We start from the raw sequence: 14,806 nt of genomic DNA, 5'->3' as shown, positions 1-14,806 counted from the left end.
CAGACACAGGCCATTCTGTTTAGCTAGCTTCAATTCTCATGAACATTCACAGTCGCATTTAATTTACTGGTATAGACATAGCCATTTTTTTTTCCCACAACAGTTTTCAAGTAAAATATCAGTGGTGCTTAGGAGGGTATCTCTGAGTGAAAATAATGATAGTTTATTTTAGGAAAGATTTACCATTTGTGGCAGCCAAGTAGTTACAAATACTGAGGATTTAGTCAAGCTTCATATTCGAAGCTTCCTCTTTTAGGAAGATTAGTTCAAAGAGATTTTGCACGACATGTAATCCAATAGTAATGTGCATTACCTGTGATCTGAGAATAAATGATCAGTAGAATGGCTACCAGCTATGACTACCAAGCAAGTTGTATTAGTGCTGCCTCCGGCTACTTGTTGTATGATCCCTGACAGCTGCTTTTCTCTCCCCTCCTTGAAGTTGAAGTTGTAATAGTGTTCATTCACTTAGACTTGCATCAGACAAACCACATTATACTAAGACCTCAGTATATTGTAAAAATATCACATGAACTAGTGTTACTCTGTCTGTCATAAAGTGCTGGTTCAAAGAAGAACTTTCCCACTGTGTGATGGAGGATTTTGTTCCTGTCTGTCTGAAAAACTGAAGCTTTAAAGTCTAATACCTTGGTATTAGACTTTCACCTCTGCTGTTACCTTGAAATTCCAAGTTAATTCCAGAGGAATTAAAAGGTATGATACCTTTTACTAATAGGTATTTTAAGATAAACTTGTCTTTATTTCATAATAAATGAGGAAAATGTATGAGGGAGGCACATACGTCAAGGAACAAGAAAATACAACTAAAAAGTAAATAGAGCTTTGACAGAGTGCATGATTTCATAAATAAAGCTGGGTTTGTGTACTTGATTTATAAATGTACATACTTTCCTTTTATCCTTTTCTTTTTGTTTTTGGAACAAAGGCTGGAATCTCCCTTGTTTACTTTCTAAATAAATAAATGGTCAGTTTGTCATCTAGCTAGAAAGTCATAGGACTTTTTTTCCCCAAAACTAGCACCAAACTTCTATTTTAGTTACTTTACAGTAATACAACACTTGAAAGAATTAGTCTTCTTCCCTTTGTGTTCAAAGAATAAAATAATTGCTAGCTAGACATCAATTTTTTACAAAAAGGACATGAGCTGTTCCAGTTACTCACGCAAAAAACCTTCATCTAGCCATTTTTAACATTTTCACTCCTTTCCTTTTCTGAGTTGTCTGATTGTACAGAAGCAGTTGTTCACTTTTTTTTTTTTTTTACTTTTAGAAAACCTTAGTTTTCAAGATATTTTGCTTGAGCAACGACTAGTTTATTCTATGTTGCCAAATTATGTGTTTTACATTTATTGATTTATTGATTTTTTCTTTTGCTCTTGAGAACATTTGATATAGAAACATTTATGAACGTTCTTATTTTCTGAGACCCTTGGAAGTTATAAAGACTAATCTCTTCATTGTAAAATTAATACCTAACATTTCTGTTACTTTTTGCTTTGGTGTTTATATTTCTTTATTAAAAATGATGTGTTATTGATCTGTATTTCAATTATACATGAAATAGTTAAAAATGAATACATTACTGTGGAAAGAAAATCAAAATTTAGTCACTGGGACTAGCAATAATTGTATAAATACTGATTTTGAGGAGTGTAGTTAAACAAATTCCTGCTGCCATGAAATGAGAGCTTTATCTGAGTATGTACTGCAGGACTGGGGTCAGTGTCAGAAACTCCTCACTCGTCTTGTTACTGGTAATGTAACAAATCTCACGAGTACTAAGGTTCAGTTCCAAAGCTTATTTTAACCTTGTTAGAAATAGACAGGGTTTTGTGCACAATTTTTCTTGAAATCTCACAAATTAGGTTTTCTTGTGACATATCTATTCTTTACCATTTCTATTGAAATTATAAATACCACAAGAATTTATCCATTTATTTATTTATTTATTTGTGTCGTCGGACCAAAAATCTTGCCTCCCACTTATGCTAACATTGTCAGAATAGCATCTTACTTTCTGTAACATGGTCACCCTCTGAAAAAGAAGAGATGGGTAATTCTTCTTTTTACTGGCTACAAATGATCTTTCCTTGTCCCAGACTTCCTGGCTGTTGAACTAGCAGAAGAATAACAGTACGAGCAAGCTTGCTTACATTTTCAGAGGAAAGAACAGTGTAAGCAAACTTTCCTATATTTTCAGAGGAAAAACATCCACTTTTCAGAGCCTACTCTACCAACAGAATGCAGATTAGGAAATGTAGAGCAAAAAATTACTTGCTAGCCCCACATAGTGTGATGAAGTAAGTCATACTGTGATTTATATTTACCACCTACTTCAGGTCTTCAATATTCATTATAATTCAGATCTTTTAAAGTCATAGTCCAAAAAGCTAGGTAAGCATCTCCAGAAGGTGGGGCAGACCTTCACAATTAGATACCTAAAAATGTATATAGACTGAGCTATCCCCAAAGATTTCAGGAGTGTGATATATTTTAATCATGATAATTATGCTTACTGAAGGGGGAGAAAAAAAAACATAGTTGTAACTTGTCTCTCCAAGTTGAGATGAGGGCAAACATCTGATAAATACTTGTGCTACAGCTGAGACAAGCTAAGGCAAGCACATGTGATATAGCACAGTAAGAGGTTCTCAGAACTAGGAGAAAAACACGCTATTATGCAGAAAGATATGTGTGCAATAAGAATTTCTGGTGAATCTTGTACAAAGAGAAACATTTCTGAATTTATGTTGAAACAAAATCATTGTTTTCATTATTGATCAACCATTACTGTAAAAAAGTATGATTTATTTTGCACAATTACTAGTAAAGGGAAATTGAGACAAAGAAATGTCTGACACAAATATCAGACACAAACAAAGGCAGCAGACTTGCTACACAGATTTCACGGAATAAGTACAAAAAAATCAAAGTACAAAGCACAAATGCGTTGTTATTAAGTTGTGAGCTTTACCTATAAAAAGGATAGGATGAAAAAGGGATGATGCTAAAGCCTTGGTTTGTGGATATGCACAATTATGTTGTTTCCACAGATAAATAATAATGTATGATTATAGAGGCATAACTATATAATTATGACATGTGTTTATAATCATATACAGTTTACATAATTAAGAACATATTTGCTTCCAGATTCAAACAGAATCTGACTTTTTCCCCCCTAAAGGTGACTATTTTGCTCTTTTTAGCCAGATAATTTCATAAATGCATCATTTTCAATCTGGTTTCTTTCATCTTGGGTGTCTGGCTTTCAATAAATATTTGCAAATATATACATGCAATAGCATGTTTCTGGAGGTGTGTGTAGATATGCAGGTATGAATTAAGAAAGATAGAAAGCACAGATACTGCTTTCTGATGCAGTTATTCACTTCAAAGTGGATGAGCAATCTTCATTTATTCTCGACTTTTTTAATGGAACACGAGTACAAACATTCAAGGAACACATTTAAAAAGGTAATCATATTCAAGAAAATATGAAGAGCAACTGTTTTGGAAAAATGTAAAATGGGAAAAGGGGGAAATAAAAACATGACAAAGAAAATTAAAAAGAGCAATAAAAAGAACAATAGAAATGAAATAGCTAAAATATCACCTTATTCAAACTCTAAAAACAAAAATGCTGAAAAAGTTCCAGTCAAGTTGTTTTCTTCAGGCAAGACAGGCTTGAGATGAAATAAATAAATAAATGAAATGAAAAAAGAGCTGCCTGGCTAGAAATATGTCACTCATCACATTTTGCAAATTTCATTCTTGAAAAAAGTGGGAAGCTCTGTTTCATCCCACCTAGTTATACCATTTTCCTTCTCTGGTTTTGAATGTTTCCTGTTACTTTCTCACTTTGGATTAACTTTCTTTTTTTTGACTGATCTGACTTTTTTTCTTGTCTGCTTATCACTGAGCTGACAATGCCATCACCATGCTTATTTCTGTCTCCAACACTTAACTGTTGATACTGGTACACCAACTAACTTTGATAGTTTCAGCTTTGTCAAGGCCAATATCAAAGGCTGTGACTTAGTCAAACAGTGACTAGAAGAGCATTACAGGGAAAGAGGGAGGGGAGGCTAACTTAGGGAATTTACAGAATATTTTAATTTTTACAGTCTTGGCCAAATATGAATTTCAAAATATTCTTTACTATTTTAGAGAAAAAGGCACACAAGTAATATTTATTATTGCACTCTGAAATGCCTTCTAGTCCTGTCTGGTACCTTTCATACATTTTATACTAGATGTTTACATTTGCATTTATGAAGGAGGACACAATCTGTTCACAGACATTTGGCAGAATATAATGAAGAGATCATACTTCTGTTTTTTCTTCACATTGTATAAACTACAAATATCCACATAAATAGAGCTAATCAGCTTTGGTTTTGCTTTGAACATGGTTTTGCACATTTGCTTGATGTACTTAATAATTCCAGTCACACATAATATTATCATTACATTATGATCATGAAGTTCTCAACATTTTTTCTTGTTGTTCCAACTCCACAAAATGAAATCTTTGTTAATCCTTAGTTATTTTTCACTGAAAATTGGAACACATTTTTAACAAAACAAAGAAGATGTTGAAGCCCTTTTAAGATTAGGGCACACTGAGCTCATCTGTATGTTGAAGAACATAAGATAACCTTTGTGAATATTTTACTGACCTTTTTGATTGAACATTGTTATTTGGTTGGCTATAAAGTAAAATTGTAAATGCTGATTTACAGATAAATTTCAGACTGGATTTTCAGGAATATAGAGAATCTGGCTATGATAACTCTTGAATGATGATGTGAATTAGCCATCTAGAAGTGACCATCATCTTCCCGAAGAAAATCATGAACCTTTCTCAAAATTCAAAGATCATTTAACACTATTTGCCTTAAAAACTGAGAGGAAACAGGCACACTGAGGTTGAGGTTCCTGCCACATGACATTGATATCTATATCTGAGCTAGTTACCTATAGTCTTTCTTTATACCAAATGCAGATAACCTTTGGATATGATTATCCTCATCTTAATGTTGACTTCTAAAATAAATCAGAGAAATCATAATCTTATAGTGCCTATTTTTCTGCATTTTCTGTAGAGGAAACCTAGGGGTAACTCGCTCAGATGCAGACACCAATATGGTAACAGAGATAGACATAGATTCCTATGAGAGACATTAGAATTTCATATTGATCACAAGCTCTCAGGGAAATCTTTGGCTGAACTTAACTTACTTTGATGTGGTAAATTATATGTTTGATAAACAAGAGATGCAGTATTTTGATCAGTTGTGATCAAAACCAATGTGTCGCAGAAGTCTCATCTAAGAGATTCCAAGGATCAACACTTAGAAAATGTTTATGGGCAGGCTTAAATGGAGGTCATATTCACTTCTGTGCTAACACATCTAATTTAAAATTGTTGGTGTATTTCGTGTTTTCATTAGGCCGGGGAAGATCACGTTGCATGACATAATGAAAGTGCAGGAAAAATGAACAGATTTAGCCAGTAAAATTTTACTTGCTATGCACAGACAAGCCCATTGTGATGCTTTTTTTCTTTTTTTTTTTTTAATCTCTGAGCAACACAGAAAAAAAATAGTATTAATCAATGCTGATGGAGTAAATTAGAGGGTAAAGGCAGATGAAATTTGAAAACTGGCTAATACCAAAAAAAAAAAAAAAAAAGGATAAATACTTCAGAAGTTTTTATCTAAAAGCTGAATATGAGCTGAATATGAACCTTTTTGAAGAGAGGAAGTGAGAGTGACAAATAGTAAGAATGCATAGAGGCTTAAAGTACAGAATGGATTTAAACAAGCAAACTAGTTGTGTGAGCTGGAACAATTACATGCTTCAGTAATAAATGAAAGCAAGTGTGCTGGGTCTGAAGCCATTATGTCAGACTCCCTTTAATCTTGCAAGCTGATGTGACACTGCAGTGAACAAGTGCTGTTTGTAGGGACATAGAATTTAATTATATTAGGATTAAAACCATGAAACAGATATCCAGTATGATGACAGAGCAATGCTATCTAAAAGATTAATGATCAAAAGTAATTATTTAAATGAGATGTTTTAATTAACAAATTGCCACGTTAATTAATTCGATTCATTCACAAAAAATAGACATTGTTCTACACTAGAATGTGTATTTTATTCTAATTGCAGGATTTGCCATCAATTTTCAGAGGATTTGAAGCATAGTTTTATTGACTGCTAAATTACATAAATATTGTCTCATTGAAGTATACTTAGCAAACAGTATATACCTTATTAAAGAAACTGCAATATAAAGGACTAAGTTCTTTACGTGCATTGGGAAGCTGAATGGCACATCCTGGGCATGCAGACTTAAATAAAGATATTTAATGAAACTGTCACTATTCATGTGCTTAATAAAGGCTATTAAGTTATAAAACAATATATAAATTAGGTAAATGGAAAGATACTATCTTTTTCTTTCCTGTCTGTTTTTATTAACGGTGTCTTTGCCCAAGTTACGAACAGGAAAGTATAGCAAATATTTTTAATTAATTAACTCTATTGACTGAGCAATTCTAAAATTAGAACATTACAACTTTAGTGGCACATTTTCTTGAGCATCATGTTAACTACTGGGTGAAGCTAGTAAGAAGGAAATATACTTGAGAAGTATAGGGATATTGTTTTCCTTCTTAATTCTTAAAACATAGTTGAATGAAATGCATTTGCTAATATAAAATTTATTAATGTATGCATTTTCATATTTTAAGAAAGTGACTGAAGCCGTACTTTTCCTATATCTCAACAATTTCTTACAATCACTTCCCTTTTGCAACATACTTATACATAGCTGAGGAATTTAATGAGCCTAGATGCATTTTCAGTCCTGAGTGACTTAAGAAATCCTGCTTCCCTATCCTATACAAACTCATGTCTTAGTTTTGGTGTTGGTTAACTTGGTTGGTTAACTGCCGCTCAGATCATTTATCTGTAATGAACCTAATCAAGCTGACTTTCAGGAAACATTATAAAGGGATGCAGACTAGCTTGAAATGATTAAGTTCTTTTCTCAATTATTTTAAGAGTTGATGGGTTGAGACTTAGAAGGGCTGTTTGTTTGATTAATATGTAAGCAGTGCAAATGTGTATGTTTTTATATGTATGAGATAATGGACGAACATAACTGACAGTTTTGAAATAACAGAAATGCCAGACTGTGTTCTCAGCTGCTACAGAGCTAATTTGTTTATTTATTTATATATTTTCAGAACAGGTAATCCTGATTAAATCTTCTCCTGGAATAAAGGAACTTTGGTCTGAGGGTGAATCTACATTTTATGTCTTTATCTGAGGTATGGTTTGCTGTTGCTAGCAGAAGGAGGTCTTGCTCCCCTCCCCGCTACAGCCATTCATTTCTGGTGCTTATCTGAGTTCACACTTAGCTAATTCAGCTCACTAAAACAGTAGAAAACTCTTGTTGCCTTAGCGTTTCTACCAGCTTGGCAAGATGGATTAATTCAGTACCAAGTCAATACAAGAGGGGGAAAAGTATCAGGAGGCTAAGAGCAGACAGGTGAGGAGGAACATGGGAGCAGAGTGAAGGACAAGCTGGCAAAGACTGAGGGAGAGCCTTCTCCTCCTTTTGCAATGGTGAGCTGTAAGACTGGCTGAGCCATAACATGCAATTTCACCTGGAGTTTGCTCCACACAAAACTATTGTGTGTTGCTCATACATAAAACCTTTTCACGCAGTCTGGAAAGAAGTGTTTGTTCCAGGAAGCAACCAGGAATAGTTAATCAAGAATAACCCCCTGTTCAGGTATGCTTTAAGTGTAGCTCCACAGAAAATCGGGATGACTTTTTAGTTTCTGTGTAATCTGTGTAAAGGCACTGAGAACATTGATGAGTTTTCCGGTACAGAAATTAAAATAACTTCAGTACATTATTACCATGAGAATGCTTACAGCTTTACCAGAAAGAGATGCTATTAGATTTTTTAAACTGTATTTAGAAAAATATTATGAAAAAAGCCTCCTTCTTTTCTTCATAAATATGCTTCTTTCTATGTATGTACTTCATGCTTTCAAATATGGTGAGCTGTTCTGCCTTTATTTTAACATATTATTTGTTTTCTATACACTTTATTCTGGACACAGTAAATCTGGCCATTTAGGAAACAAGATATTACCTACCCAAAGGACATGTACTGCAGATGGTTTGTCTTTGACAACCATATGGCGTACATATTTTGGCAAAAAGGTATGTGGCTTTTTATTTGCCAGCTATTGTGCAGTAGCCAGATATTTTTGAAGCAGGTCTATAAATAATACATTTCTTCACCTCTCTCTCTTTCCTTTTCTCTTTCTCTTTCTTTCTCTTTTTCCCTTTTTCTGCATTTTAAATCTAGTAATATCATCTTTCAAAAAATCAATGTTGTAAAATTACAGAAGACGGAGCTTATATATGTATGAATTCAAAAGGAAGAAAATACAGAAAACTTGTTAATTCTTTGATTTATTTTTTCCATTAGAAATCCTGTTTCACAGAAATTGACACATCGAGCAGAAATGTCTCAAATCTGACAATATTTAATTTCTTTTAAGTAAATAGGAAATGTTTCAATAAAGTCAAAACAGATTTTTTTTCAAGATATCTCTCATTTTAACTGGCATTATGTACATCCATGTAGCTGGATCTAGCAACTCTCCTGAGTTCCCAGCTCCACATGCCTGTGCAGCCACCTCGTGACTGAAGAAATCACCTGGATATTGTAGTCATTCCTCTTCACACTCTTCTTCATAAGAAAGAACCCGCATGTGGTTGTAGCACTCCATAACAGATTTTTCGAGAAATAGCAGAGTATCAGAAACCTGGTGTATGAAACATCACTCCACCACACAAGCATAGTTGCAGTAAAACTTTTCTTTTACGAGAGTTTAACCTTGAAATCTGTACAGCAGCACTATGCTTGTGCCTGAAATTGTTTGAGACAGTTAGGCATGAGCAGTGATCCCATTTGTCTTTTTCCTTCCCCTTTGATGGCATGGAATAATTCGTCTACCCGTCCAGTGTCAGCTGTGAATGAAGCCTTTAGCAAAAAAGTGTGTTCGTCTGCCCAAATGCAAACATTTGCAGTTTGCATCTCAGCTAGTTAGCCAAGTCTGTCTCTGCTGCTGATGGAGGGAAACAAACTCTTTAAGGTGCTATGCATTTCCTGAAGTAGGTAGCTAAAACAGGTCAGGTGAATCATGCCATAAAATTGCTATTTTCCTATATTAACATATTGACATTCAGAAATAAACATTGTTGATACATAAAGTTTGGTGTCTTGAACCTGACTGAGGTGATCTAGTTGCTATTTCGTAATTAATTTCATTGAAGCATCTGATTTTAATATCAGTTAGCAATCAAACAGTTTTGAGCAACTACATTTCATAAGATGTTTTCTCCGGGTTTGTAAAAATAAAAGAAACATTCCTCTCCAAGGAGGGTAAAAAGAAGGGATGCACTTCTAGTTATACAAAGGGAAGGGCTGAGTGGGAAGAGAAATATTTTGTTTAAAGATCTTTCTTGGAGGAGAAAATGTTGAAGTTAAATTCGATTGTTACTTGCAAATAGGGTTTTTTTACAGCTAGGTCTCTGGAGCAATGTAATACACAAAACGGAAATGATAGTTTAAAATAAAAACAGTATAAAATGCTATCCCTTCTGAGAATATATATTTTAAGTGAGTTTCTTTTATCTTTCATTCTTGTTTATATCTTTTTCTCCACATTATGATTTTACCAAGTTTCTTTTATGATCTTTAGGCTTTTCTGGTTGATTTTATCCAGCATAATAGTAGCACATCCCATTAGTATAGGACATTTCTACCTAGGCACCATAAGAAGGGCTTTTAGCTTTCTGAATTTCTTACTTTCAGATGCCTGCCTTTAGGAGAGAATGATTTCCTCTCCTTTCAGCTTACCTGCAAGAAACAAAATACATTTAAAGCAGGTAAAGCATGGAATTAAAACATAAGAAACATTTTGCATATCATGCATTAGTTTATGCTTCTCCTATGCCAAAGTTAAAAAGACAGTCTTAGCTTATACACATATCAATGAATAACAGTCTCTCTGTCTGACCCTTATGGCAACTATCAGCTTCATTGCTGGTACCAACTCACATTTTGCAAAGTTGTGTTGTCTTAAATCCATCCAGAGTCTGCCTCAGCTTGCATGTTCAGAAGCGCATCCTCTGATTTAAGGCAGTAACCTTTGCTCTCTAGCTCAGTTTTTGGCAGTAAGTGGCATACGCTACTCAGTGCTCCACTCAGGGTTTTCTTTGCCCGATGTTCTGCTGAGGCCTTTCAAAGTTATCCTGGGTCCTGATACAAGAAACCCTGAGCATTTATGCATGAGATGTCTTCATTGTTTATTGGATCAGCTCCTTGCACAACTGTAGTTCTTCACAAATCGAAAGCAATAATTCTGCAGAAGGCAGGACACCAAAAATGATACAAAGATTAAAGCTGAGAAAGATTTTTCAGATAAGGTTTGGGAAAGACTCATATAGCAAAACTGACTGGTGCTTCATCCTGACCACAGGCAAAAATTCAAAGTAATTAAAAGGTCATTTTTTATACAAGCACAACTTTTGTGAACTGACAAAGTCTGATTTTCTATGACTTTTTGTCATGTGGTTGGATTAACTGGTATCTGGTGCAATTCCATTTAAAAACTTGTTTCTCAAGAGTCCAATGAGTGATGAACATTCACTGAAGTCTTACTGTGTAAGGGCAGTATATTTTCCTTCTCATTTAGCAGACTATTTGCAGAAACTTGAAGTACATTACTATGACATCTTGATCCTTCTGCTAATTTTTATTGAGACTGGATGATGAGTCCAATAGTTATTGAGATGAAGCAAAACAGACAGAGGGTTGGTTACACCCAAGCAGAAAGAGGATAATCGCATAAGCCTAATTTCCTTAGGCTAAAGAAAATCAGGCTAAAAAGAGATTTTCACATCATTCATGTTTTCAAATATTCCACCATTATTAATTAATTAATAGAAGTAGAAAAGTATGAAGTCTAAATATTATATTTGTGCTGAAATGAGATCAGCTTGATACTGTGACAAATAAGCAGTTATATGCTGTAGTAAGATTTCTGTTGTTTAGCAAAGTACTAGTGAAAGTGTATGCTTTCTGAAAGATATAAGTGGCATTTTGAGAAGTATGTACAAATTCATAAATGTCTACATATGGCTTTTAAAGACATATATATAATGAATTGAGCACAAATGAACCAGTGACTGAAACTTGTGCCACACCTAGTTTAAGGATAAAGAAGAAACTAGAAATAGAAATCACATAGTGGAATCATATTGAGGACAGTAACCAAGTTCTTGGACAGTTGAACCTACCATGTAATAGTGGTACACAGTGATATACTTGCTTTTTATCATGCTACCATGAGTAAAGAAATCTGCATGAAAAGAAAAAAAACAGGGTTCAATAAAATGTGTGTTGTTGGAAAGTCTGAGGAAGTCTGGTCTCTGGAACTATTTTGTGGCAGCCAACTGTGATCAGTGACGTGCTCCATCCTGAGGTACCAAAAATGGTTTGGAGTCAAATGGCTAGAACAAAGATGATTATTGACATTATTAGCTAATGTGTCAATAGCAGTTAGTAGCCAGCAAGTTAGACAGACCTTGGAAGAAGCTATCAACACTATTCATTCTCCATTTTGTAAGATTTTATGGTAAACTCATTATTACGGAGTAGTTGTAATTATATGATTATGTCCTATCTGCAAATTTTTTAATTCCTGCCTTAGCTACTAAATATAGCTAAACAATGATGGCATTCATCTGAATACAGCAAGCTTAAATAAGTAATGGAAGCATATATTTTTTGCTATTCAGCCAAATGATGAAGTACAACTGATACACATCAGGTTACCCTTTTATAAAAAAGCAGTCTTCTAAGAAAGTAACAGATTCACAGGTAGAGACTAAAGCCCGAATAGTCTTGGATCATGCAAGGGAACAGCTGAAATACAAGAAAACAGCTCAGTAATTAAAAATAATTAAAAAAATAAAACTTCAGCTGTCAGTATTTATCAAAAGCTTGATCTTGATCTGTTTGTGCCAAAGATAATTTCCATGAAAAATCATTAATTCCCATTGTCTGCTTTTTTCACATACTGTACTTATATACAGACACACTGGAGTCACATGGTCAGGAAGTAAGGACCGGGAGAACAGGGCCTTGCAGGAGGTACCCAGCATGCTCTTGGGTGTCTTCTAAAGCTGAGTCTGAATAATAGACAAAAACTTTGAGAAACTAAATGAAGGTCAGATTGTCAAGGAAAATATCACCTGTTTCTTCAATGAGAAAATGAACCGTGAACTTATTCTCAAAAGCTTTTTCTTTATTTTCTGTTTTTCCTCACTTGCTTTCCATGATCTATTCTTTATCTGCAGCCCTCTATTCAGCCTGAGGAAGAAAAGCCACTCAGAAGTGAGAAATGTAGTAGACAGCTAATGCTGTAAGGAAAACAGCACAATGGAGTAAAGTTGTCAACTTTATGCTACAAAGTCTTTTCAAGCACTGTGCTTATTAACCCTATGAGGCTACCTGTGCTGGTACTTCCAGATGATCAGAGGTGATCAGCTCTTTTCCCACACACCAGCCTCCGAGGAAGATATCTCAGTGCACACTTTAGACTCTTTCAGTGGATAAATTCATGAAGTCATCTGGGCTGGAATGATTGAAAGAACATACAGTTTTATCAGGCAAGACCAGAATATTTTCCAGGTTTGACATATAGTTACAGTTATCTTTGTGAAAGATCTGAAGAATTCTGCTGAATGAAGAACACAAAAAGATAATTGCAACAGGAGATTTAATTCATATGACCTAGTGATTTCCCACAATAAAAATTCTTACAAATTAACTTCATTGAAATGTATCAGTTTGTTCTATGTGAGGAATATTAAGATACATGAAAAAAGCTATCTATGATTCTTGAGATTTTCAAGATAAGGCTCTGGTATAGTGAAAATGTAAGTAAAAAATATATATTTCTCCTTTTTCATGAAATCATGAAACACCTCAGGCTTGTCAAAGTTGATTATTTGAATGATTAGCTATTAAAACAAATATATGAAATTAAAGGTTGTTCCTTTACTCATTCGTATCATAAAAATTGTACCTTTACCTGAAAAAAACATAACTATAATATTAGATACTTATCAAAAATACAACTAAAAATGTCTAAATGCAATAAACACTGTATTTAGATAATGGTTGTAGAAATGGCTAGATATAGCCCCAAAAGGCTATATAATTGTCTCTTGAATAAATTGAAGTAGTATCACCACTCCATGTTAAGAGGTTTTAAATAACAAATCATTTTACCCAAAGGGTTTGGATAATTTCCACATAAAATTGGCCCTTTAAAAATGTCAGAACCATTTACAGTGATTAATGAAAAAAACACTTTTAGTACTCATAATATTTTACAATGCCAATTACTTCAGCATGTTTCAGTAAATCAGTTATGCAAATGACAGTCTTCTGGAATACAAAATGTTACTGTTTTCATTACCCACCAAAATGAAAAGGTAACTTAGAATAGGTTGTTAAAGAAAGAAGAAAAAAAGAAAGAAAGAAAAATCAAATGCAGGAATTCACTTTTCTGCAGGATATTATGGGCAAAAAGCTAAGTGCAGAGTGAAAGAATAACAAATATTTAACAGAGAAAAGGTGAGCACTTTTCCATATAAACTGGATACAACACAGAATAAAGTTTCCAATGCTACTCTTAAATTTAAATACAGAAGTAATTATTTTTGAAACACTGAATCAAGACTGTTTTCTAACAGTTTCTGAAAAAAAAAAAGAAAAAAGTTTGAAAAATTATACTCTTTATCTATTTATCTGAGAATTCACCACTAAATATCTGTGCAAGGCTGTGATGTTACTGGCACTCTTGCAAAGCACTGATTATGCAAGTTTATACATTTACATCTGAAGTATTAATGCTTTGTAAGAAAGATGTATTTGCTTCTTTATTTTCAACTGATACAGAGTTTCTTCACCCACTGCTTGAAGCATGTGACTCTGATCACCCCCAAGGCCAGAGTATCACCAGGTGAGACAGAAGTTTGAACTACTATGATGAGCCCGTGTTTCTGTGAGGTAGGTCTCAGATGGTCCGCTATTTCCTAAGAAATTTGTTGTCTTCATGATAGGAAATCATGGGATGGATTTTCTTTTGTGACTATCTGCCAGCTGCAGAAAAGCTTTGCTATTTCCCTACAGGTTACATGTGCAGATTCTGACAAGGGCAATCAACCTGCCGAAATCTGGTTTGCATATAGTAAAGCGGATCAAATGCCTGGGGATTTGACCAGTAGATCCCACAAGACTTGTTATTGCATAGCACAGCAGTGCATGGGCCTTCAGTCTTATCTCAGTATAGTCATGTGGATGAGACCAGCACGTGGTGTCTACTGGTGGCCTTAAAGGGTGTCTGTGTGGGGATGTAACGGTCTCAGATGAGTGTGCTCACCCCTGCTGGTTTTTACACCAGCACATGCCAGGTGTTTGCCACAGACGGGATCCATAAGGCTCTCTGTGTAGATCTCAATATGAACAACCAAAGGCCTAGGACCCTGAAGCACATCACAATACACATGAAAAGTTACGTGGCTTTCCACAAGCCATAAGTCTTTGAATGTAACAGCGGATGAGCCTAAGACATAGCTACCCTTGTTTCCCCAGGAAGGTAATAAAATTT

At 34.5% G+C, this 14,806-nt stretch overlaps 1 long non-coding RNA gene across 2 annotated transcripts in view; it reads left to right on the top strand.

The window, feature by feature from the left end:
• The first annotated feature begins 513 nt into the window (after positions 1-513).
• LOC112989017 (uncharacterized) overlaps positions 514-14,806 on the top strand; it is a 41,413-nt gene continuing 27,120 nt past the window's right edge. For both annotated transcript variants that reach the window (XR_010387191.1, XR_003260693.2), the window contains exons 1-3: positions 514-714; positions 7,283-7,366; positions 14,095-14,205. This is a non-coding gene — a long non-coding RNA (uncharacterized LOC112989017). The remainder of the gene's footprint in view (positions 715-7,282; positions 7,367-14,094; positions 14,206-14,806) is intronic.

This window comes from Dromaius novaehollandiae, chromosome 1, assembly GCF_036370855.1.
Source record: "Dromaius novaehollandiae isolate bDroNov1 chromosome 1, bDroNov1.hap1, whole genome shotgun sequence".
In the NCBI taxonomy this organism is placed as follows: Eukaryota; Metazoa; Chordata; class Aves; order Casuariiformes; family Dromaiidae; genus Dromaius; species Dromaius novaehollandiae.
The sequence above is the reverse complement of the archived record's forward strand: the minus strand, read 5'-3'. Positions and strand labels throughout refer to the sequence as shown.